The sequence below is a fragment of the Panicum virgatum genome, chromosome 8N (assembly GCF_016808335.1).
Source record: "Panicum virgatum strain AP13 chromosome 8N, P.virgatum_v5, whole genome shotgun sequence".
NCBI lineage: Eukaryota > Viridiplantae > Streptophyta > Magnoliopsida > Poales > Poaceae > Panicum > Panicum virgatum.
This window is the reverse complement of record NC_053152.1, coordinates 47,455,149-47,477,885: the sequence shown is the minus strand read 5'-3', so window position 1 is coordinate 47,477,885 and position 22,737 is coordinate 47,455,149. Positions and strand designations below refer to the sequence as shown.

At 48.0% G+C, this 22,737-nt stretch overlaps 2 pseudogenes; one reads left to right on the top strand and one right to left on the bottom strand.

Moving 5' to 3' along the window:
- The first annotated feature begins 7,901 nt into the window (after nucleotides 1-7,901).
- Nucleotides 7,902-15,070, top strand: LOC120686711 (annotated as a pseudogene).
- A 369-nt stretch (nucleotides 15,071-15,439) lies between these two features.
- On the bottom strand, nucleotides 15,440-21,719 carry LOC120686362 (annotated as a pseudogene).
- Nucleotides 21,720-22,737: the final 1,018 nt, after the last annotated feature.

Here is a 22,737-nt window from a genome sequence, read left to right as displayed (position 1 = left end):
GCAGCCGATCAGCGCAGCAGTCGCAGCAGCGCCTCCACGGAGTCCACACGTACGGGGAAACGCCGGGCGTCGGTGTGCTAGCACCGCACGCACGGCAAGGGCGGCGGCCGAGAGAGAGGGAGGGGCGGCGGCTAGGGAGGTGGCACGGCTCAGGTCATCGCCCCCCTAGCCCCTCCCGCATATATATAGGGCGTACTAATGGGCTTCTATCTCATATGCCCATTAGTAACCCTAATCCCTCTTGGATCAATATCCACTTGGGCCTTTAAACCGTATTGTGATGATGGGCTCTTGGGCATATCACCAACACGTGCGTAGGCACAGGCGCTCAGCAGCGGCGGCAGCACCGACGCTCGCGCGCTCGACGCTTGCACAAGCATCTCCTCTGCTCCATCATCTTCCTCCCGCACTCCCACCCCCGCGGCGCTGGCCATCAATCCCATCGGTGGCTGCTGCCGCCGCCGCGCCGTCCACCCACCCACTGCTGGTCGTCCTAGACTCCTTGCCCTCGCTGTCGGCCCTGCCCACCGGGATCTAGCCCTGCCCGGCCGGCATTCTCGTGCCGCTTCGCCTCGGCCGCCGGCTAAATCGCTACCACAGCCAGACCGCCGTCGTCCTATATCATTGCAACTCTTAAGAGTTAGAGACACGCTACTACAACTTCTAATATTGGAGATACGCTACTCCCGTATGCCTTTTAACATTTTGAGCCCACCCACAGAGTATGTATCCCTTTGGCTTTTCCGTATGAATTGTATTGCCCTTCTGTATGATCGGTACGTCGCTCTCGCCCGCAGGGCAACACAATAGAGAGGGAGGCCGTCGGCCGCCCCATTCCTTGCTTTGCACCGCGAGTTCCCAGTGCCGCCGGCCGGCCAAGCACGCGTGCTCCTGCTCCGTCCTCCGTGCGCGCCGGCCGCGAGGCCGACACAGGTCCAGGTGCCGATGACCCACGGGCGGACGCCGTGCACGGCAGGCACATCACGCAGGTCTCGACGACTCGTACGGAGTCCGTCTTCACCTCGAGTGGAGCGGCGTCATCTCACCGTGCAGATCGATCAGCGGGAGAGATGATCGGTGGTTGCTTGGTGCGTTTGTTACCTTCGCCTGGAATGCATGACGGCGAGTGCGGCGACGGGACGAAGGGCAATACAGTCTATAAGAAAAAGTCAAAGGGATACTTAGCCTACAGGTAGACTCAAAGTGTTAAAAAAACGTAGGGGAGTATCATATCTCTAATATTAAAAATTGTAATAGTATTTCCCCAACTCTTAAAAATTACAATAATATGATTTCAATTAATCAAGTCATAAAATCCGCCGCATCGACCACCCACGCGAGCAACTCCCAACATTTGCGGCTCGGCTTGTGGCAGGCTCAGCAGGCCGGCAGCCTGCAGCCAACGTCTGCAGCTGGGCTGACACCCCGGCAGGGAGCAGGGCTCACGGGCCGAACACCAGCAGGCAAGCCTCAGTAGGCTCGCCAGCGACACGGCCCAAGAACTTGGCTAGCAGCACAGCACGGCCGACAGAAGCCATCAGATTTGCACCGTGATTCAAAGTTCAAAGAAAAAAAAAGAAGCAGGTCGACGTGGATTGATTTTTTTGTGTTTCATGCTACAGTGATGCATTTGTTAGTTTAATTGTCTAATCATTGCTGGTCTGCTCTGGCCGATCGATTGAGTATTGGATTAGCTTGTTCATCGAATGGACTTGTGCTCTACTGTTAGTTCGTAGACAACTATCTTATCATGTCTGCTTGCTTGCTTTGGCTCGTGGATTAAGAAACTGATTAGTTTCTTTCACATAGTAAGCTTCAGCTCGTGTATGTGACATGTTGAATGCTGAGTTTAATTTGTTGCTAGCTACCTAATAATTAGCTTGTGCTCTTTGTTCTGAGTGTTTAGTATGTATTTTTACCAACAATATTAATCAATTTAATTTGCTTTCCCTTGGTTTTGAGCTTTGCTAATTATTATTAAAATCATCACATACTTGGTCGAGCGAAGTTTTTGTAATAGCTTTGCTCCAGTGAGTCGGTTTATTTTTGCTTCTGTTTTTGTGTAGTGCTTTCAGCGTTTTGGCTAATCGTCGCTTCGGCTTTGCATCGAGTTTTTCTTAACCGTTCCTAGGACGAGCTTGTCACGAGTTAACTTGTGTCACTTTGACGGTTAGAAAAGAGTCGTGTCGTGTTAAATTCGGAACATAGATCTTATTCTCTCCGTATTTTCTAGAAGCTCCCATTCACCTGTTCTTGGTTCCGGTCCCATAAATAAATTGTTAGTTTCACTTGTTACAACCAATTTGCTAGAGTCGTGATTTCTAGGCTTAATTATTGGCGTCCACCTAGGGACAGCTGGAGGCAGGCAGCCATGGCCCATGGACGAGCAGCAAGCTAAGCTCACTAGCTCAGTTGTACACACGACGGGAAGACGATCGAAGAGCTAGCTGATCGGAAGAGTGCAGCTCCTGCAAGTCGTCACCAGCTTGTAGCGAGGGCAACACGTACCCACCAGCTGCCCATCCGTACCGTACAGAGCGATGACCACGTGGGGCCCACAGCTTCTGCTGTGCTGGCATCTCGGGTTCCTGATTACACGTACCACATGCGCTGACAAACACACGTACTCTACACACAACGAAGAAAAAATATTTAAAAAGAGAAGAGAAAATTTAACAGCTCCTGGGCCTTCCGATTTGTAGGCTGGTGTGCATCTGACTAGCTTCGGCCCTATGGCCCAAAAAATGGTTTTTCCCAAGCGTGGCCCATTTGACACACGCTTCTGGCTACACCCAACAATAGTACAAACCCTCTTAAAAAAAACACACACAAACCGCAGCTGTTTCGACGATGCGCGGTCTAAAAAATACTTCCTTCGTTATGAATCGTTTGAAAATATACCAATAATTTAGAATGAAGCAACAATTTAGAACGGAGAGAGTAGTAATTTTGTTTGCTCATGTCATTAGAGCAGAAAAGAATCATTTGTTGCTTAAGACTTGGATATAAAGAAGACTTTAAATGTATACTTCTATCCATTATAACAACAATAGAGCTCCCAACCTCTAGCTTCAAGAACTTCTAGAGCACCAAACACATCACATACATCTTATATGATGTCTTCAAATTAACCTTATCATGATATATGTGTGTGATTTTTGTAGCAAAATCTTAAACCCGTGGTTTGACCATAATGACCTACAATAGTGGTGTTAGGCTTGTGTGTAGGTTGTCCGTTTCGAAACTCGAGCTAGATTAATTAATTCACTGAACCTGGTACACTACTACAGAACACAACATTAGTCTTGGTTGGCAACTACCTTTTATCCCGGTTTTACAACCGGGATCCCGTATCCGGGACAAATGTGCCCAACTCTTTTGTCCCGGTTGATATAGTCCGGGACCAATGTAATTTTTAGGAAACAAAAAAAAATCAGCTAGGTTGGCTCTCTGCGCACGCAAGCAGCTTCTCCCCATTTATAAACATTTTTCCAAAATAGCAATCACAAAATCAATTACAATCACAAATAAATCTTTCACAAAATCAATCACAACCACAAAAGATTCATTCACAAATCAATCCCAATCATATATATACATATTTGGAAAAAAAAAAAGAAAAAAAACTCAAGCTTGACAGGCCGCCGCCGGATGCCACCGAGCGCCCCCGCCGAGGCTAGCTGGCCGCCAGCCGCGCTCGCGACCGCGCCCGCGGAGCCTGGCCGCGCCTCCCGCCGGAGCCGGCCAGATCCGGCCGCGCCGGGGCCAGGCCGAGCCGCGGCCACGCCTCCCGCCGGAGCCGGCTAGATCCGGCCGCGCCGTGGCTAGGCCGAGCCGCGGCCGCGCAGGGGCCAGGCCGAGCTGTGGCCGCGCCTCCCGCCGGAGCCGGCTAGATTCGACCGCGCCGGGGCCAGGCCGAGCGGCGTCGAGGCCACGCCGAGCTCGCCAGGCACCCGCCCGCGCCGGTCATGGGCAGAGGTGTCTCGCCGGCCCCGCCTACGCCGAGGCCCGGCGGCAGCTCACCGGCCCGCGCCCGGGCCCAGAGGCGGTGGCACCCGCGAAAGCTAAGGGGGGAGGGAGGGAAGGAGGGGATCGGAGGAAGCCCATGATCGGCGGTGGAGAGATCTCGAGGGAGAAGAGAAAGAGATAGATGAGAGAGAGGGGAGCTGTGGCCTGTGGAGATAAATAAATTGATGGAGTCGGCTTTTGTCCCGGGTGGAGACTTCACCCGGGACTAAAAAGTCCCCCTTAGTTCCGGGTGAAGTCATCAACCGGGACTAAAACATTTGGTCCCGACTGGTGACTCCACCCGGGATTAAAGATGACTTTTTAGTCCCGGGTGAAGTCATCAACCGGGATAAAAGATCTTTTTTTTATCTCTCACTGGCCCTAGACTTTAGAACCAGGACTAAAGACTTTATTGGTCCCGGTTTCAACCACAGCCGGGATAAATGTGTAGGATCAAAGTCTTGTTCTGTAGGGTGTGCTCTAATCCCATCTGCACGGCCTAACAACCAACATGAATACATACATTATCCAACTTGTGTATAAAAGAATGAAGGAGCGTGAATACATATATATTATATACTATACTATCTCCCAAAGAGGAAAAAGCCAAGCTAACTCCCTCCGGAATCTAATGCATCGCAGCATATCAGAGTCAACGATTCACCAAGACCCATGTGCATATATTTAGTACTATAGATGCTGTTATATGTTTCTATAAGAGTAAAATGTGCAAGCGGTCCTCAAACTTATCACGTTGTGTTGTTCCAGTCCCTAAACTCGTAAAATGTATATTTGGCTTCCTAAACTTAGTTTGAGGGTTTCAGGACATTTAAATTTTCACATGGCATGAAATTTCACATGTAAATTTCGAGGGTGTCATCATGGCATATGTTTTCGAACATGTAAATTGCACATTTAAATTTCTAAAATAGGTTTTAGGACATATGCCATGTACACCTTCCTTCTTCCTATAGGCATGCCTCTCGCCGTTGTTCACAGCAGAGTCCTCGAGCTCATTCCTTACAATGTCTCCCTCCCGTTGTGTGTATGGGCTAGAGTTTTGTCCGTCCTCATCATCTACAAAGTATTGCTAATTGTTTTGATACTTGCCAGTAAACAACGGTGGTGATGGACACTTTCACACAATCACAGTGGGTTGACGTAGTCAACATGATGATGGTTTGACAAATAATTTGTTTCAAGAGATTTTTATGAAAGTTTTCTCATGGGAAATCTAATAAATTCAACTTGTATTGTTAAGTTTTAAATACTATGGTTAAATTAAATCATGCACCCAATGATATGCATCCAAAGTTAAATTTAGAGTCACATATGTAATTTTTTATTTAGGGATCGATCTGGATGACACCCGAAGCTAAATTTGGGGAGCCAAATATGCAATTTGCGAGTTCGGGGATCGGGATGACATCCGAAGCTAAGTTTAAGGAGCCAAATTTGCATTTTACGAGTTCGAGGACCAGGATGGTACAACATGACAAGTTTGAGGGTTGCTGGTGTACTTTACTCTTTCTATAAATTTAATCAAATTTGGGTAAGTTTGACTTAGAACATACCAATGATATGCATCCAAAGTTAAATCTAGAGAGTCACATATGTTTTTTTTTATTTAGGGATCGATCTGGATGACACCCGAAGTTAAATTTGGGGAGCCAAATATGCAATTTGCGAGTTCGGGGATCGGGATGACATCCGAAGCTAAGTTTAAGGAGCCAAATCTGCATTTTACTAGTTCGGGGGCCAGGATGGTACAACATGACAAGTTTGAGGGCTGCTGGTGTACTTTACTCTTTCTATAAATTTAATCAAATTTGGGTAAGTTTGACTTAGAACATACCTAATGTGACATGTAAAAACAAATGGAGGGAGTAAACAAAGCCTTATAAAAGATTTTTTTTCTTCAACTTTCAATCACGACCTCATGCAGACTTGGTAGAAGACTTTAACATTTCATCCCTTGTGAACATCATACCATATAGAGTGAGACGTTTTGATGATTTCCGATCCATACATACATCCTTGAAGGGAGGGCTGAGCTCCTTCACGACCAATAAATGAGAAGAAGGAAGGAGGGAAGGAAAGAAGAAATTTGCATTTGCATGCAAGCTCGAGCTACCTTCACTGAACTTGGTCTGCTCTGATCCAATCATCCAATTATCTAAAGGGTGCAACATGGATGAATGGATCCAACTTGTTTATAGAAAAAAAATGATACGGACTGAATATACTAGTATACTCCCTCTATTCCAAATTATAATTAGTTTGACTTTTTTGACCCCAAGTTCGACCACTTATCTTATTCAAAAAATTATACAAACTATTTTTTTGTGGCTTGCTTTATTAATAAATTTGACTATGTTTGCACGAAATTATATTTTTGAATAAAGCGAGTGGTCAAACTTGAATCAAAAAGGTCAAATGAATTATAATTTGGAACTGAGAGAGTATATCCCAAAGAGGGAAAAGCTAATAAGCTAACTTCCTTCAGAGTTCGCACTAAAGTTCTTTCTATGAACTTAGTTCAATTTGAATATTAAAAGAAAAAAGGAAATACATGAAGTCTCACCGCTACACGGTTCAAAATCTGATCTTTAGTTCAAAGTGTTGAATCAGTTGTACACATATAGTATCTGGTTTCATGACGAGATTCATCTGCATGGAAAACGACAAACACTGCCTCATTGATCTAAGTTCTAGCTCTAGATCCAAAGATGACGGGCACATGATCAGCATGTAACTGGATCAGGGCAGCAGGTAAATCCATCCTCGGTTACGTACTTAAGGTCTCGCCGGCCAGGGTGATCGGGGCTTGGGCCCACTTGCAGTGAGCGTAGAGAATTGGAAGGTGAAAGTCATTAGTCATCCTACGAGTTGGTGAGAGGTCATGGACGCCGTGATAGGAATAAGGATTGTAGAAAACTACTAACTGGAATTTTCTCTAGTTCTCTTCGTAACGGTGTTGCTCATCAACCCTCACGATAACCAAGGTCTTCGTGTTAAAGATGATCTCCTGCAGTGACACATAATCTTGGAATTATCTATTAGATAACTTTTACAATAGCTCGTACAATGGTGGAAAGTAGTCTCATATTCCCAAATTTTAGCCTATGAGACGGTTGTTTCGCGAGGCAACCACCTCTTTCTCTCACCTCGCTCTTTCTCCTTCACATCACCAAAAATTCTATATGACATTGCATGAGATGACATTCGAAATCGCTAACGTGTAGCAATGTATCTACCCTTACAGACTTGATTCTCCTTATAATTTTGTTTTGATTTGTTTCATGGTTCTTCGAGAATACCTATTGTTGCATAGGAACATAGGCGAGTGATCGCACCGAAGGTTTATCATATAGATATGTTGCATTGTTTGAGCGTGCACAAAAAAGAAGGATGCAGCCTTAGAATGAGTGAGTGAATGCATATGGATAAGGAGACACCTTAGGTTGCATTATTTGAATGTGCAATGAAAAAAGAGGATTAGGCCTAGAACCATCGTAAATCACAGGTTTATCAAAATAATTAGATAAAGTGGAGAGAAATAACAGTCCATAAAATTTCGAACACATGATCGGATCCTAACATTTTCGCCGTTTCACTCTACACATTTTCTCTTATCAGTCTACACCGCGCCCTCACCCCACGGCCACCAACCCATAACCCCCCTCCCCCCACCAACCTCATCCCTTTGTCACACTCACACCCTCATTTCTTTATCTTTAGAAGAAAAAAACAAATTTTAGCATCGTCCTCTCATTGCAATATCACAGACCTGATCGGCAAAAAAACAGACAGATCCGGTCACCCGGGCTGCCTCGTAATCCACTACGCCCGGGCCCACGTGTCAGCCTCCCCACTGCCACTTCCTCCTCTGCTGCTTCTTCAACCGGCCACTGCCGCCACACCATTAAACAAGTCGTGCGCGCTCCGCAGCGAAGGGAGCTTCCTCCTCTCTCTCCTCTACCAGCGACCCGCGCAGCGCCGCCACTGCCGCAACCACCCCTCCTCCTCCTCCTCTTCCCCGCTGCCGTCGACCAGCGCTCGCTCGTCGACGACACCAAGCTAACCAGCAAGCCTCGCTTCGCCCCTCGAGCTTCCCGACGCGCGCTCGCGCGCACGACCTGCTCGGCCGCCGGGATCCGATCTCGATCGCCCCGCGCGCCCCGGCGGAGATGAGCCACGACGGGCCCGGCAGCTCCGGCGGCGGCGGCGGCGCGGGCGTGGACGCGCTGTCGCTGGACCTGCTCGCGCACGCGCTGGCAGGCGTGCGCGACCCGCGGGACCGCAAGTCGTGCCGCCTCGCCAGCCGCGCCTTCGCGCGCGCCGAGGCCGCGTCGCGCCGCGCCGCGCGCCCGCTCCGCCGCGAGGCGCTGCCCCGGGTCCTGCGCGCCTTCCCGGCCCTCGCGGCGCTCGACCTCTCGGCCTGCGCGGGGCTCGACGACGCCTCCCTCGCCGCCGCGCTGCCGGGCAGCGCCGAGCTGGGCCGTGGGCGTGCGGCGGGTGCGGCTCGCGCGCGCGAGCGGGGTCGGCTGGCGCGGGCTGGAGGCGCTGGTGGCGGCGTGCCCGCGCCTGGAGGCCGTCGACCTGTCCCACTGCGTCGCCGCCGGGGACAGGGAGATGGCCGCCCTCGCCGCCGCGGCGGGGCTCAGGGAGCTGGTCATGGACAAGTGCCTTGGCGTCACCGACGTCGGGCTCGCCAAGGTCGCCGTCGGGTGCCCCGGGCTCGAGAGGCTCAGCGTCAAGTGGTGCCGCGAGATCTCCGACATTGGCATCGAGCTGCTCGCCAAGAAGTGCCCCGACCTCCGCAGCGTTGCATCTCCTACCTCAAGGTAGCTTTTGTTAAGGATATAAGGGTATAATGGTAAATGTACTAGTAGTCTAAGGTTTGGGTGCCTCTTCTCTTGTACTCTAACCTCTATACACCATGGAGATGGTGCGCTGAGAGAGCTCCTTTGCTCCGGGAACGACACGTAGCGCCACCAGAGGAGGACGCCCGACGCGGGCCATGTTTTCTCTGCGTCCGCCTGCCGCGGCCACTCTGTCTCGGGCCCACGGTGCTCTAGCCGCACTGCCTAGTGCTAGAGAGATCCGCGCTCCGAGCGCTCCTGCGTGTCCCTGCCTGACGCGCGCGGAACCGCCTCGCCGCTCGCACGTGCCCCGGAAGCGATGCCGCTTGGGAGGGCAGTTTCGCTGGGCCGGTTGTCCCCAGTCCGCGGCCGTGGGATACAGGGCCGGTCCGGCCTGCTAGATCATTGGTCTGCTAGCACCCTCCACCTCGCATCCATCTGAGCCGCACGCCATCTCTTGCGCCTCCCCCAGCCGCCGACACCACCCCCCGCCGCCTTTCCCGACCAGCGAAGCCTCCTGCCACGCCCGCCGTCTCCTACGTTGCCCTGGTAATCCCCTCCCTCGCGCGCCTAGCTTCCCCGCACGCCACAGCCTCTCCCTCACGAGCTTGCAAGAAGCGTCAATGGCCGCCGTCGTCTTTGCCTTGCCGCATGCACCTCCTTCGTTCATGCTCAGCCAAGCAAACCGAGCCCACCATCGGATCCGCGGCATCAAGCTCTTTGCATCGGTACCGGTCTTACTCGCCGCCGTCCACCGAAGCCCCATTGCCGACGCTGTATAAATACGTACATAGAGCCTATGGACCCATGTGAGAAGACCAAGAATACGGGGGGTTTATTTGCAAAGCATAAGATTCATGTGAATAGTGTTGAAAAAGCAGCGGGTTTATTTCTAGAAAGTATAGGGGGCTATGCGCAAAGTTACCTTTACCTTTTTCTGGTTTTCTTTTTCTGTTTCAGAAAATGTCCTAAACTTAGAAAAATCATAGAATATCATGTGAGTGTTGGAAAAATATGAAACCAATTTTGTTGGATTCCTGAGATCTAGATCTATCCATTTATGTCACTGGTTTACTGTCTAGATAAGTACTTTGCATCCTGCGGTGGTCCCCTTGCTCCAAGTCTTCTTCTAACTCCCCCTTTGCATCCTGCGCTCCCCGCACTCAAGGCGTAGCTGTTGTGTGTCGCCAGCTGCGACCGATGGTGCTCTTGATGACCTTCCTATTTGTTGCTGCTTCTATTGCGAGGTTCCACTTCGTGCGCCTGATTATAATCGCTCCGTTTGCTCCAGTGAGTGTTGCTTCGTAAGGCAGAAGCCAAACACCAGCCTTCCGGCGCGGCATAGACAGAGGTGGACCTGCCGAACGTAGCACCAATGTAGCACCAGCGGCGGAGCGCGTTGGTTCACCTAGTATTCTATATATAGGCCAAAGGGCCTCTCTCAATATACACACAGGATTCAGTCCATCTTCCTCATCCATTAGTGATATGGTATCATAGCTGCGGTTCTAGATCCAGTTTGCCACCCTCGTCTTCCCGCTGCGCCGTCCCCGGGAGGATCAATTCTTCCCTCCCGGGGGCAGCATCTCATTCGACCCCCAAACCCAAATCGTCATCGAGTCGAAGCAGCAGCAGCAAACGTACCCATCCCCCCCCCCTGACGGGATCCGCCACCGTCGCGGCTCAGCTCGTCGTCTTCTCCGTCCCGTCGTCGATCCGGCCGCGGGAGGGGAGCAGCAGCCCCTACCCGTCTGGATCCGCAGCCGTCGTCTTCTCTGCCGCCCGTTGTGGCAGATCCGCCGCCTCGGCGCCCGTCCAGTGCCGCCGTCCGGCCGCCGGCGCGTCGTAGCAGCAGCAGCCGTCCGTCCTCATCTCTGCCCGTCCGCCGTCCGCGCCGCTCCCTGCGCGTCCGCCCGTCCACGCGTCGTCCGCGCCCCTCCATCCACGCCCGTCACGTGGAGCCCGTCCGCATCCGCCGCGCCCGTCGCGCGGCTCCCGTAGGCGCCGTCCGCACCATCTGCGCTCGCCGCGCGGTGCCGTCCGCGGGCCTCCATCCGCCCGTCGCGGCCACCTCCCTCGCCTGCAATCGCGGCCGCCTCTGGAGCAGGGGCGGGGAAGCTGGGGAAGAGGAGGAGGCTGCTCAGCTCCAGACGGCGCGGCCCGTCGCTTCCGCCGTCAATTCGTCGCCGCCCTTCTGTCTGTCCTCACAACGGCTCGTCATCCCATCCCGTCGCGCGGCCACTCGTCGCCTCGTCTTCATCGACCGCCGCTCGTCAGTCGTCATTAGTGCCGCCGCCCCACCCTCCTGCCTGGCTGCCTGCTTGCGAGGGCAAGCTTTTGCTCCTGTTGTTGTCATGTTGGGCCTCATTTTGGGCTGTTGCCTGCTGGAGGCCCGGTTGAGGAGGTTGCCCAACTTTAGTGCTGCACTGCTGCTTGCTGTTTTGCTGCTGCTCTGTTCATGTATCCATGTCTTGCTTGCAGTATGCCAGCATTGCATTTGCATCCTTGTGCTAGTATCTACTGCCTATCCATAGTATATTGACATATATTTCCTCTGTTTATCATCTCCATTGTGCTAGCATATTAGTCAGTGTCATGTTCTTCTGTGTTCATCTAAATCATTATCAATCCAAGTCCAATTGCATACCTTCAGTTCGTCAATGTCGTGCGTGTCCACAAAATTCATTGTCAGATCAGCCAATTTCTTTGTTTTGTTTTATGGTTAGCTAAGTCCCGTCGATTTAGCTAATCACATCATCATTGTGGTGCGACAATGCCCTCTTTGTCTCTTTCGGAGCCGTTTTTCTCCACGTCATGGTCAATGGCCGTTTATTCGTTGTCATCACCTTGTCATCCTCCTGCTTGCCGTCTTGCAGCAGTGATCTCTCATTCTCCTCTCCGTTTGGCTGGTTTGACACATCTCAAGTTATTGTCAAGTTCAAGACTCCAAAGCAAGGCTCGTGTTTGAGGAGTTGATGTACTGGTTAGTGAAGACTCGGGCTATTCGCTGAAGTACGGTTGTGAAGGCGACACCCTCTTGTGGAGGAGATCCTTTTCTACATCGACATGTTCCAAGAGTTGCACGCTTCGACGACATCTTTTGATTTCGGACTTTGGATGTATCTTTTTCTTGTTTCTTTTTAGTCTAGTGCTTAGTTCACTCTCCAAATGCAACATCATTGCATTCACGTTGCATTTGAGAAGGGGTGTTAAGGATATAAGGGTATAATGGTAAATGTACTAGTAGTCTAGGGTTTGGGTGCCTCTTCTCTTGTATTCTATATATAGCCCAAAGGGCCTATCTCAATATACACATAGGATTCAGTCCATCTTCCTCATCCATTCGTGACAGTTTTGAACTCGCGTCAGTCTGTGCTTAGTAGTATAACAGATTAGGGGCACGAAAATTTTGAGATTACTGTGAAAATTCTGACGGATTCGATTGAAACTACTTGTGACTTGACCTCTAGAGAATCCAAAGTGCACACTAATGTGCTAACTGACTAGAACGAGTTGCAAATAGTGCAATGTTAGTAGGATGCTGTTTCCTTCAGAGTTCAGACATTATGATTCTTCTTACTTCGTTGAGCGGGACTATGATACTTCCCTTGCCAATGTTTGACTCTGTTTTGCGTCTGTGAATCAAGTGAGATGGAAAGATTCAGCATTTACTTGCAGGTACAATGTTTGACTTAAAATTGGGTGCTTGTTCAGATGGAAAATGATGTCCCAAAAGAATGGTAGCTTGAGACAATGTGATTAAAAATTTTGTAATCTAAAATGCTCAGCATCTTGATGTTACTTGTTCAATGTTTACTATGCATCTTGGCTTCAGGTGTTAGAGGATTAAAATTCAATAGAACTTTATTTAATTCACTTAGGTTCTGTCCATAATTTGTTCTGCGGTGAAAGATTACTTGCCAGTTTGAATACATGACATGTGTATTCCTGCTATCTGATTTCCAATGGATTTATCTAATGGGGCTTGGCCGCTCGATGGTTATGATTGTTTCTTACTGTGAAAATCCAAGAATGCTCAAATTTCTTCTCTTTTTGGGCGTTTTCACAGGTGAGCAATGAATCCCTTAGATCGCTCTCCACTCTTGAGAAGTTAGAGGACATAGCAATGGTCGGCTGCTTGTTTATAGACGATGATGGCCTACAAATGCTAAGAGCAGGCAACTCGCTGCAGGTAGTCACCTTGCAGGGATGCAGATCCTATATGATTCGCTTTGTATACTATGATGCCTTTTTTTAATGTTTTTTGTGCTTATTGCATTTTCAACCTCATCTGTTCCAGAGTATTGATGTATCAAGATGTCACCACGTGACTTCTCAGGGCTTAGCTTTACTCATAGACAGTCAAAGATTTATCGGAAAAATAAATGCTGGACACAGTTTGCATGTGAGTGTAGTTCCTTTGCTCTATGCTTTTTGAGAACAAACGATGCAAATGATGATATCACTTAAGAGGTCAAAATTCACACCTCCAGTGGTTGTTCACCCTCTGCTTTACACTTGCAGGAGATAGAGACTTGCTTCCTATCCAAGTTATCAACAATAGGCGAGACTTTGACTGTTTTAAGACTTGACGGCCTTGAAATCTTTGCCTCAAATCTTCAGACCATTGGTGACAGCTGCAAGAACCTGATTGAAATTGGGCTCAGCAAATGCAATGGTGTTACAGATGATGGTATTGCTTCACTTGTTGTAAATTGTAGCTACCTACGGACTATCGATGTCACATGTTGCCATCTTCTTACGAATGATGCCCTTGCTGCAATCGCCGAGAACTGTAGAATGGTTGAATGCCTCCGGTTGGAGTCCTGCCCTTTTATAAATGAGAAGGGACTAGAGCGAATCGGAACCCTCTGCTCCCATCTTAAGGAGATTGACCTCACTGATTGCCGCATTAATGATGAGGGTAATTGAAAGATAGCTGTTTACTCAATTGTTTTTCTCTAATAGTTCATCATTACATTCGAGCTACATTATTTAAAGTCCCACATTTTCAGCTCTGCAGCACTTGGCAAGCTACTCAGAACTGCAAATCTTGAAGCTTGGCCTCTGCTCGAGCATTTCTGATAAAGGCCTTGTTTACATCGGTTCTAACTGTGGAAAGCTTGTGGATCTTGATCTATACCGGTAATTGATGTTTATATATGGTTTAGTAATTGTAATTACTTGCCAGTTAATCATTGATCACTGAAAACAAAATGCACTGGTTTCTCTTCCTCACAGTTGCAGCGCTGTTACTGATGAAGGGCTGGCAGCTTTAGCGCGAGGCTGCAAGAAGATCAGGATGCTAAACTTATGCTACTGCACCCAAATCACCGATGCTGGTCTGAAGCACCTAAGCACTCTGGAAGAGCTCACAAACCTCGAGCTGAGGTGCTTGGTGCGCATCACAGGCAACGGGATCACCTCCATAGCCGTTGGTTGCCCTAGCCTGATAGAACTGGACCTGAAGCGCTGTTACTCCGTGGATGATGCTGGCCTCTGGGCTCTTTCACGATACTCCCAAAATCTCAGACAAGTAAAGAACTCGACAACTTTGGCTTCTCTTTTGCAATTTGTGAAGCACCAGGGACCCTACATTTTGTTTTTTTTTTGTTTGTTTGCAGCTTACCATATCCTACTGCCAAGTCACTGGCCTGGGCCTGTGCCATCTTCTGGGCTCCCTGAGGTGCCTCCAGGACGTGAAGATGGTCCACCTCTCCTGGGTCTCCATCGAGGGGTTCGAGATGGCACTACGAGCCTCCTGTGGGAGGCTCAAGAAGCTGAAACTTCTGGGCGGGCTGAGGTCTGTGCTCTCTCCAGAGCTCCTCCAGATGCTGCAGGCCTCCGGATGTCGTGTCAGGTGGGTCGACAAGCCCCTCGTCTACAAGGGATGAGCTTGAACCCAGTTGGCAAATCGAGCGATCAGTCATCCTTCTGGCTACAGACCAAAGAAAGAAGATGATCAGGAACTGGAAGTGCAGATGGCTGTAAGCCTGTAACACATGTCCTGCAATGTTATGTGTAAACTTTCAGAGTTTCGACAGTATGCTGATTGTCCATGCTGAAAAATCTCTGTACTGGAATTTTCGGGCCAAACTTTGTGAGAGTATCTGCTGTTGAATTCAAAGTTTACCCCTTTTGGGGCAAGTTTCCTTCCAAAGAAAGAAAAAGATGAAAGTGTGATCATTTCAATGGCTTCTGAACTCTGAAGAGCTTGAGATGTCGCTGTTTACCTTGGCACTGAACCATTGATTGCTGCGCATGCGTCCAGCCAGCGTGTGTAGTTGGCTCCAGGCTGCTTGGCCTTGTTCTCCTACCAGGCCGCGAAAGCAGAGGCGCTTGCACTGGCGGCACGACGCTGGCGTGCGGGGGCAGCGCCCGGTACGCGGCTCATCCTGTGCAGAGCATTTTTGCGATAAGAAGATGACGCGGTGCTGAAATCTTCAGCTCTGCAACTAGCTGGTGATTTCCTGCCCCAAAATTTTTGGCATGGTCATACTACCTGTTGCAGAAGGAACATCATCTGCAGTTACACATATCAGGGACTCAACCAATACATTCCCAAGTTCAGCAATCCTTTTCTATTTAATCATTTCCAAACCTTGCTCAAGCATCCAGAAAACTCTGTATCATTCACTAGGCTAACCTGCCTCAATATACAAATCCAAATCTGGGTTCTACACTATCAGATATATAAGATCTTTCTGCAAATCTCAGCAATAAAGCTGAAATATCATCTCTTTGTGGTATGGCTACCCCTACACTATGCCACTAATCTGGGTTCTACTCTGAACCCGTTAAGTCATAAACTATGTCTTGTGGCCTACACTAACAATGCTGCCTACAGCTTACCAATCTGCTTCCTTGGCTGTTGGGTTCAGTTCCCCAACTGGTCGTCTGTGTCATCGTCATCATCCTCTGCAAGCTTGTCGATCAGCATCTCCATTGTCTCGATGTACCTAGGCATGTAATGGTCTCTGATCATGGATCTGGCCAACCGGATCTTGCCGTACATGCTGCGAGGTGTCTGGTAGATGGCAACCACCCCGTCCTGGTCTTGCTGCTTGCCAGTGCCAGGTTCTTTTGGTGATGGCAACACAACCATGTGCATGATTCTTCCAGGAGGGTACAACTGGTGAGGCTGAGAGAGGATTGGCGATGATCGCAGCGACTTCAGAAGCTGCTCTAGGTGTACTTGATATGCTGCTTTCTCCCCGTGGTTAGTTTCCTCAGAATCTGACCTCGGGCAATCAGGTTCTTCAGGAGAGCATAAGGCTGGTTCTTTTTGTAACGAACATGGCACCATTTATGCCATTTCGAGTGATTTTGGTGATCATGTGACAACACAATCAATGGGACTAATGGTTTTGTTGAGTGAACACTTCTAGATCCCAGGGATAAAGTAAAAATGTCATACAAACAAATACACGAAGAAAGAACTCAAAGAAACGCTGAATTGGACGAGTTCTGTAGAAGCCAGTAGCACCGGAAGAACCGAATCGGTGCATCCGATGGTTGTCGGAAGAACCGACGCCCTGGCTTTGGTGCAAGACAGAGAGCCTTTGGAGATCAGGTGACGAAAAAGTACAGCACCGGTTAAACCGACGGTGTCAAGCCAAGCATCGGTGCAATCGATGTGCTATGTTCCAGAGACGATGTCAAGCGTGAAGCAGCCAGCCCTTCAGCTCCGGAAGAACCGATGCACCATCGGAGCAAGCGTCAGTGCAATGACGTCAGCAAGGAGCAACGGCTATCTACGGATCAAGTGTCACCGGAAGAACCGATGCCTAAGCATCGGTTCAACCGATGGTCTTTGAAGGTGCTGCGGCCATGTCAGAGAAGCCAACGGCTAGTTCAGAGCACAGAGTGACCGGAAGAACCGATGCACTATGCACCGGATGTTCCGATGCCTATGCAGAAAGCTGCTAACGGTTACAAACGGCTAGTTCGACTTTGAGGCCTATATATATGAGCTCCCCCGGCCATTTGAAGCTTGCTGGAGTCCCAAGACATCTCATACACATCCAAGAACACCTCCAAGCCATCCAAGAGCATAAAGATCAAATCCTTAGTCCTTAGCACAAGCTTTGTGAGTGTTAGTGCTAGGTTAGCTCCTGAGTCAGTGATCAAGTAAGGTTTAGATCCTTGTACTGTGGTTCTAGAGTGAACCAACATTGTATCTTGGTGCGCCGGCCATCCTTGGAGCTTTGGTGGCTCGTTGGCAAGTCAACGACCCTCCGGCTTGGTGTGGAGCGGCGTCGATGATATTGTGCGGGAGACGGAGACTCCTCTTTCGTGGGCAATCTCCCTTAGTGACGGGATCAAGGTGACCGTGATTGTGTTCATGGAAGAGACTTGATTGCCGGGAAGCGATACTCTTCGTGAGTACTTCTGGACGTAGGGGCGTCTTTGTGGCAATCCGAACCACCGGATAAATCCTCGTGTAGAGAGTTCGCTTCCTCTCATCCCTCTCCTTAAGCTTCCTCATTTCATATTGCAACTTGTGTGCCTTTACTTTCTTAGCGTAGTATCTTGCTAGGATTGGCTATAGATTGCTAAACTCTTTTGGGATGATGGTTACTCACTAAGGTGAACCGTAGTTGCACATCTAGATAGTTTGTTTTAGTTTAAATTTTGTGCAAACTAGTTGGAGCCATGGGTTAAGGTTTTAATTGTGCCTAATTCACCCCCTCCCCCTCTTAGGCTAGAGCACCCGATTGCTTTCACTCCTGCAGTTGTTGGCTTGTCAGTGTTTTGGTCAGTTCCTGCATAGGCGTACATCAGTGCCGGAATACCCATGCCTTGAGTGGGGTTCACCAATGACTCCAGAGTTTGCCTATTTGCAGCAACAGATGACCAGCAGGACAGTGCCGAGTGCTTCTGCCAAGCAGCACTTGCATCTGAGGAATGGTTGAACTCCTCCTGGGATGGCATGAGGAATCAACTCAGCGCATTATGAATTAAAATGAAGATTGTCCTATATGATACAATTATTTGTTTCAAAGACCATAGTGTTTACCACAGGAGTGTCAGATAAAAGCATATTGACATCGACTACCTTGGACACTGGATTGGGTAGGAAGGGAATGTGGGATCGCATGAAATTCATGGAACTATTTACAAAACCTAATATTCTTGTTTGCTGGATTTGTTCCTGGAGTTCTGGAGCCCACGATGATGCCATAACCTGCAGAAAATTTTATGACAATGCAAAAATCATGAGGTTAGTCGTCAGAAAAATGTGTTCTACGGTTTAAGACAATACTTGAAACTCAAGATACCTCTGTGCGAAGGATGGCGGCTGAAGCTTTGCCAAAAGATGGCACCAAGTCATTTCTGTTGACAACTGTGGTAATGAAGTTGTTGCCCGACTCAGCCAAGTCCCATGTCATGCAAGCAGCTGCACATCAACCCTTCAAACTGTCAGTACATTATACATCCATTGGGAATATGACAGAAACATATGTTCTTGTCATGGAATATGATAGCTTAGTCATGTAAATAAATGTTTTTCCCTACCAAATAAAAGGAATACACTATTGGGTTCTTGTAGTTCTATTTCAGTCTACTTCATTTTTTTTCTTTGGCAATGTAACCCATACAAACATGTCTGCACTCATCCGGTCATTAAGGGCCAAATGATAATATAAAACTCAGGTGGGGGGTCCTCCCCCCCCCCCCCCCCACCCCCGTTGACCCCTCAAAAAAAACTTCATTTTTTTTGCCTTTTTTTTAAAGACCTTTTTTTGCCTTTCAAAATTAGGGAAGTATATCATCTGAAGGGTTGACAACAATCCACTCCGCTGCAGTGGGAAGTTTGCCGTTCCCAGGAAACTAACATGCCATGATTTTTTTTTCTTGATATTAGTGTGCTCAATAGTCAATAGTCAAATTTTAGTTTCTACTTGAATACATTACCTGGTCCGAAGGCAATACATGAGGTTGATGATAACTTATTGTCCTCACGTAGCATGTAGGTTAAGATTGCCGCAATACCAGCTCCCATTGAATGCCCAATGATCTAATATGAAATTGAAATGGTACAGTTCTGTAAGCCAGAAAAAAAAATCGGGCACAATGAACTAGTTAAGCGGTACTATAACTTCATATATGTGCTTCGTTTCTGTTAAACTTTCCAGGTATTGATTGCTGACAAATTATAATTCATCAAGAATTATAACATGCGCATGTATTTTGTTAAACCTAGTAGGGGATTATTTTTAAACCAAAATAGATCAAGAATTTCTGTTAGCTACTATTATAATGATAATATGCGCATGTATTTTGTAATGTACTTATTTACTTCCTCACATCATAAAAAATGGGATATACCGTTGAACAGGGTCAGAAAATATTGAAAAGTTACCTTAATTCTGTAGTCTGGGAATTGCTCCACTGCTTTGCTGAGGCACGGAATGGCCTGATCTGCGATCCAACGAGCCGCTGCAACCATTCCACAATGCGCATGCCCAGTCACCAAATTGGATCTACGTCCATCTTGTAACACTGAATGATGGAATGGAACCTCTGCAGCAGTTGCTGCTGTCAGACGATCCTTAGTGCTGGTCGCACCCCGAATGAAAAGGAGGAAGCATTTGGTACTTTCATCGCGGACAACTGTGAATGCAGGCTTCATAAGCTGAATAGAATAACAATGTTCCAGTTAAGGGATCTCCATTTGCAATCTATGCCACAAAAACATAAATTGACTTGGCTAATGAAAACCTTTGACTTCGACTTCCTTATGAGAATATCACTTTGGCCATAACCACCAAACTCTAGAAACACTTCATATGGCTTCTTTGAGAAGAACATGCAGAGCCTGAGGTATCTAAGAAGTCCAATAAGCTCCTGCCTTACTTCAGGGCCTTTTAGGGGCACGCAATTGCTGCATGTGTCCTATGTGCTGCCGGTTGCCCTGAAAATAAGCATTAATGAGAGAGTGTTTTTCAGTATGATGCATTGAAGCAGATGGCTCAAAGCATGAGTTTTTTTTAGGCGACAAGGATAAATTTTCACCAATAAACCAACTGGATTAGCATCTCACAATATGTAACAAACTGCTTATTTTGTTTCCTTAATACTGTCTGACAGACAATCTTGTATTAAATCTGAACAGTTAACAGAAAGGCACCATAATGTAGAATAGGAGAGATTGAGGTGAGAAGCAAAGCTATAGAGAATATTTTGTCAGAAATTCTAACTATTCTGAATTTTTCAGTGTTGTCAATGCTTGACAACACTGTTAACTGACAGATATCCAGTTTGGCATCCTCTAAAGCAACTCAAAACAGAAGCTAGACATTTTCTTGCAACAGTGGGTTTTTTTTTCTTGCAGGAGTTCCTAGTTTCCATACACCCTTAACAAGTTTCGCATTAATCCATCATGCATGAATCAACCTTAGAGATGAGGAACACAACCCCTGAACAATGTACCTTTCACCTTATCAGAAATCAGAAATCCAACTTAGTGTTTGAATGTAAATGTAAAAGACATAATAAAAATTATTCCTGAAGGAGAATGACATGTCCAGGCTGGCTACTATCGGTTCTTCGAAAAAAAAGTTGTCTACTATCGAATCCCGACAAAATCCTCACAGATTAATCAAACATAGTCTCAGTGAGAAGTCCAAAAAAAAGGTGATGTTGGGAATCAATGTGGCCCTAATACCCAATAAGCTGAAGACATACACCTAAGACACACCAACTCGCTCTAGAGTTGGTTAGGCTTTTCAATTTATAGCTAGTTAGTGTATAAGGTTCTTTCAGCGGTAGAGCCGCTTTCTTGCTACCGGGTGGCAGATCCTACCAACAAATGAAGCTGGTTTCTGGTAGGCAGAGCTTTTCTATGATGAAGCCTAGAACTTATGTGATCCCCGGTGGCAGAGCCAACCTACGAAAGATCACAACTTATACACCAAGTAATTAGAAAATGAGAGACTAACATTTACAAAACACTTGCTTTATTACAACACAATAGCATCACACAAGACACTCTTTAGTGGATACCTAGCACTCACCCTCTCATGCTCTCACCTAACTATCTATCTTGCTCTTATCTACCATGCTCTTGGATGGATAGCATGGCAAGTGAGGGGGGCTCTATTTATAGGCAAGGGGGAATTATGAGATTGTGGCAAGTGTCCCCCTTCTAAAGAATTTCCAAGTATTCTAACATTTTTAAAATTTATTTATTCCTAAGTCTAAACTACTCCATGGTAAATATTTTGTTCTTCCATAGTGTGGATCACTCTAGAAGATTGTCTTACCTTCTCTCAACAGGTGAGAAATTGCAGCAGGGTAAACAAAGATCAAAGCTTGCGTCCTACTAAATTGCATCCTAAATCCAGAAACTACGCCAAAAAAGATCACCTTTTTTAATCCAGTTGCTCCTTTTGTATCGAAAACAATTGAGCACCTTTTACACCCAAAATTATATTTTGTTTCTTGTTTGATGTTCTTGATCAGTAAGCAGTGCCTGCAATCCGAGCAAAGACAGGCTCGATGATCACCTGGGTGCGCATGTAGTGGCTGATGCCGAAGGCGATGTCCCCGAGCGGCCACTTGCCGAGCTTCTCCGCGTACGCGAACCCCGCCCCGCCGTCCTCGCCGTCACCGCCGTGGCCTCCCTCCAGGTCTCCGGCGCCCGCTCCGGCCACCTCTCCTGCCCCTTGTTAGCCTCATCCTCTTCGCCCGGCCTCCGCTGCCGCCTCGGCACCGCCCCGGCCGTGTCGCCGGACGGCGAGGAGAGCCGCCCCGAGAGCGCGGCGTAGACCAGCGCCGCCGTCCCCGCCGCCGACGCCACCCGCTTCGCCCCCATTGTGCGATCGACGGCGGTGCGCGCTGGGAGGCGGGAGGAGCCGATGGAGGCGTACGTGAGCGTCCCCCAAATTTGGGAGGAGAGGTTCAAGGACTTGTGGACGGAATTGCCCCTCATTGCTAATTTCTTTCGATCTAAAGAAAATGCACAATTCTAATTGGAACCCGATAAATTAATTGGAGTTTCAATCCAAATCTAGACAATCAATACATAGCGCGGTTACTGTACATGCAATGAAAAAACACAAAGTTGGTTGTTTAATATAGCAGCAACGCACGGGCATTATTCTAGTTCTTTCAACTTGTACTTTAAGAGGGGAATGTTGTATTACATTTGATTTCTGGAGTTTGTAATTTGAAGTCCTGCAAAAGTGCTTTTTTAATGTATTATTTTAAAATCAGAAATACTTTAGAAGGGGCCGGCGGATTCCTTCTCGGGGTAGTTCACGTGGATGTTTAAAATTTTCACTAATACCAGTACGAAGCAGTTGAAGGACTTAAAACTTTTGGTAGCAGTACATTTCAAACGGATTGGATTTTAAAAGTTGCAATTTATCATGAAAAACAGTTTGGTCATGTAAAACAAGTTTTGTTGTGTCCACGAGTACACTTGTATCAGAATAATTGGTGCTGAAAGGCATCTACGCTGGACCTGACGCTGGATACTCACCGTGTCATCACCCAAAATGGCAAAACACATGTGAGCAGAGCATGAACTGCTCTTAAGAATTCGAACAAAACGCCAACATCAACAAATAAAATTCGTCCTGTTCATCGGTTCGAGAAAATCAGGTACCGGACCACACCGAACCCAGTTGAGACCGTCATCCTGGGTGCGTGAGCGGGTTGGATTGGAACGGTTTCAAACCCGGACATATTTGCACAGAGTAGATGGTCTGCGGTTTCGACCCGTTGAACCGGTTGAAACCTGCCTTCTTCCTGCGTCCTTCGCCAGCCACGCGTATCACAGCCTGCGAGGCTGCGACTGCGAGTGGCTCCCTGCTTGCTAGCACGGTGGCGAGCGGTGCGCACGTGCTAGCGTGGC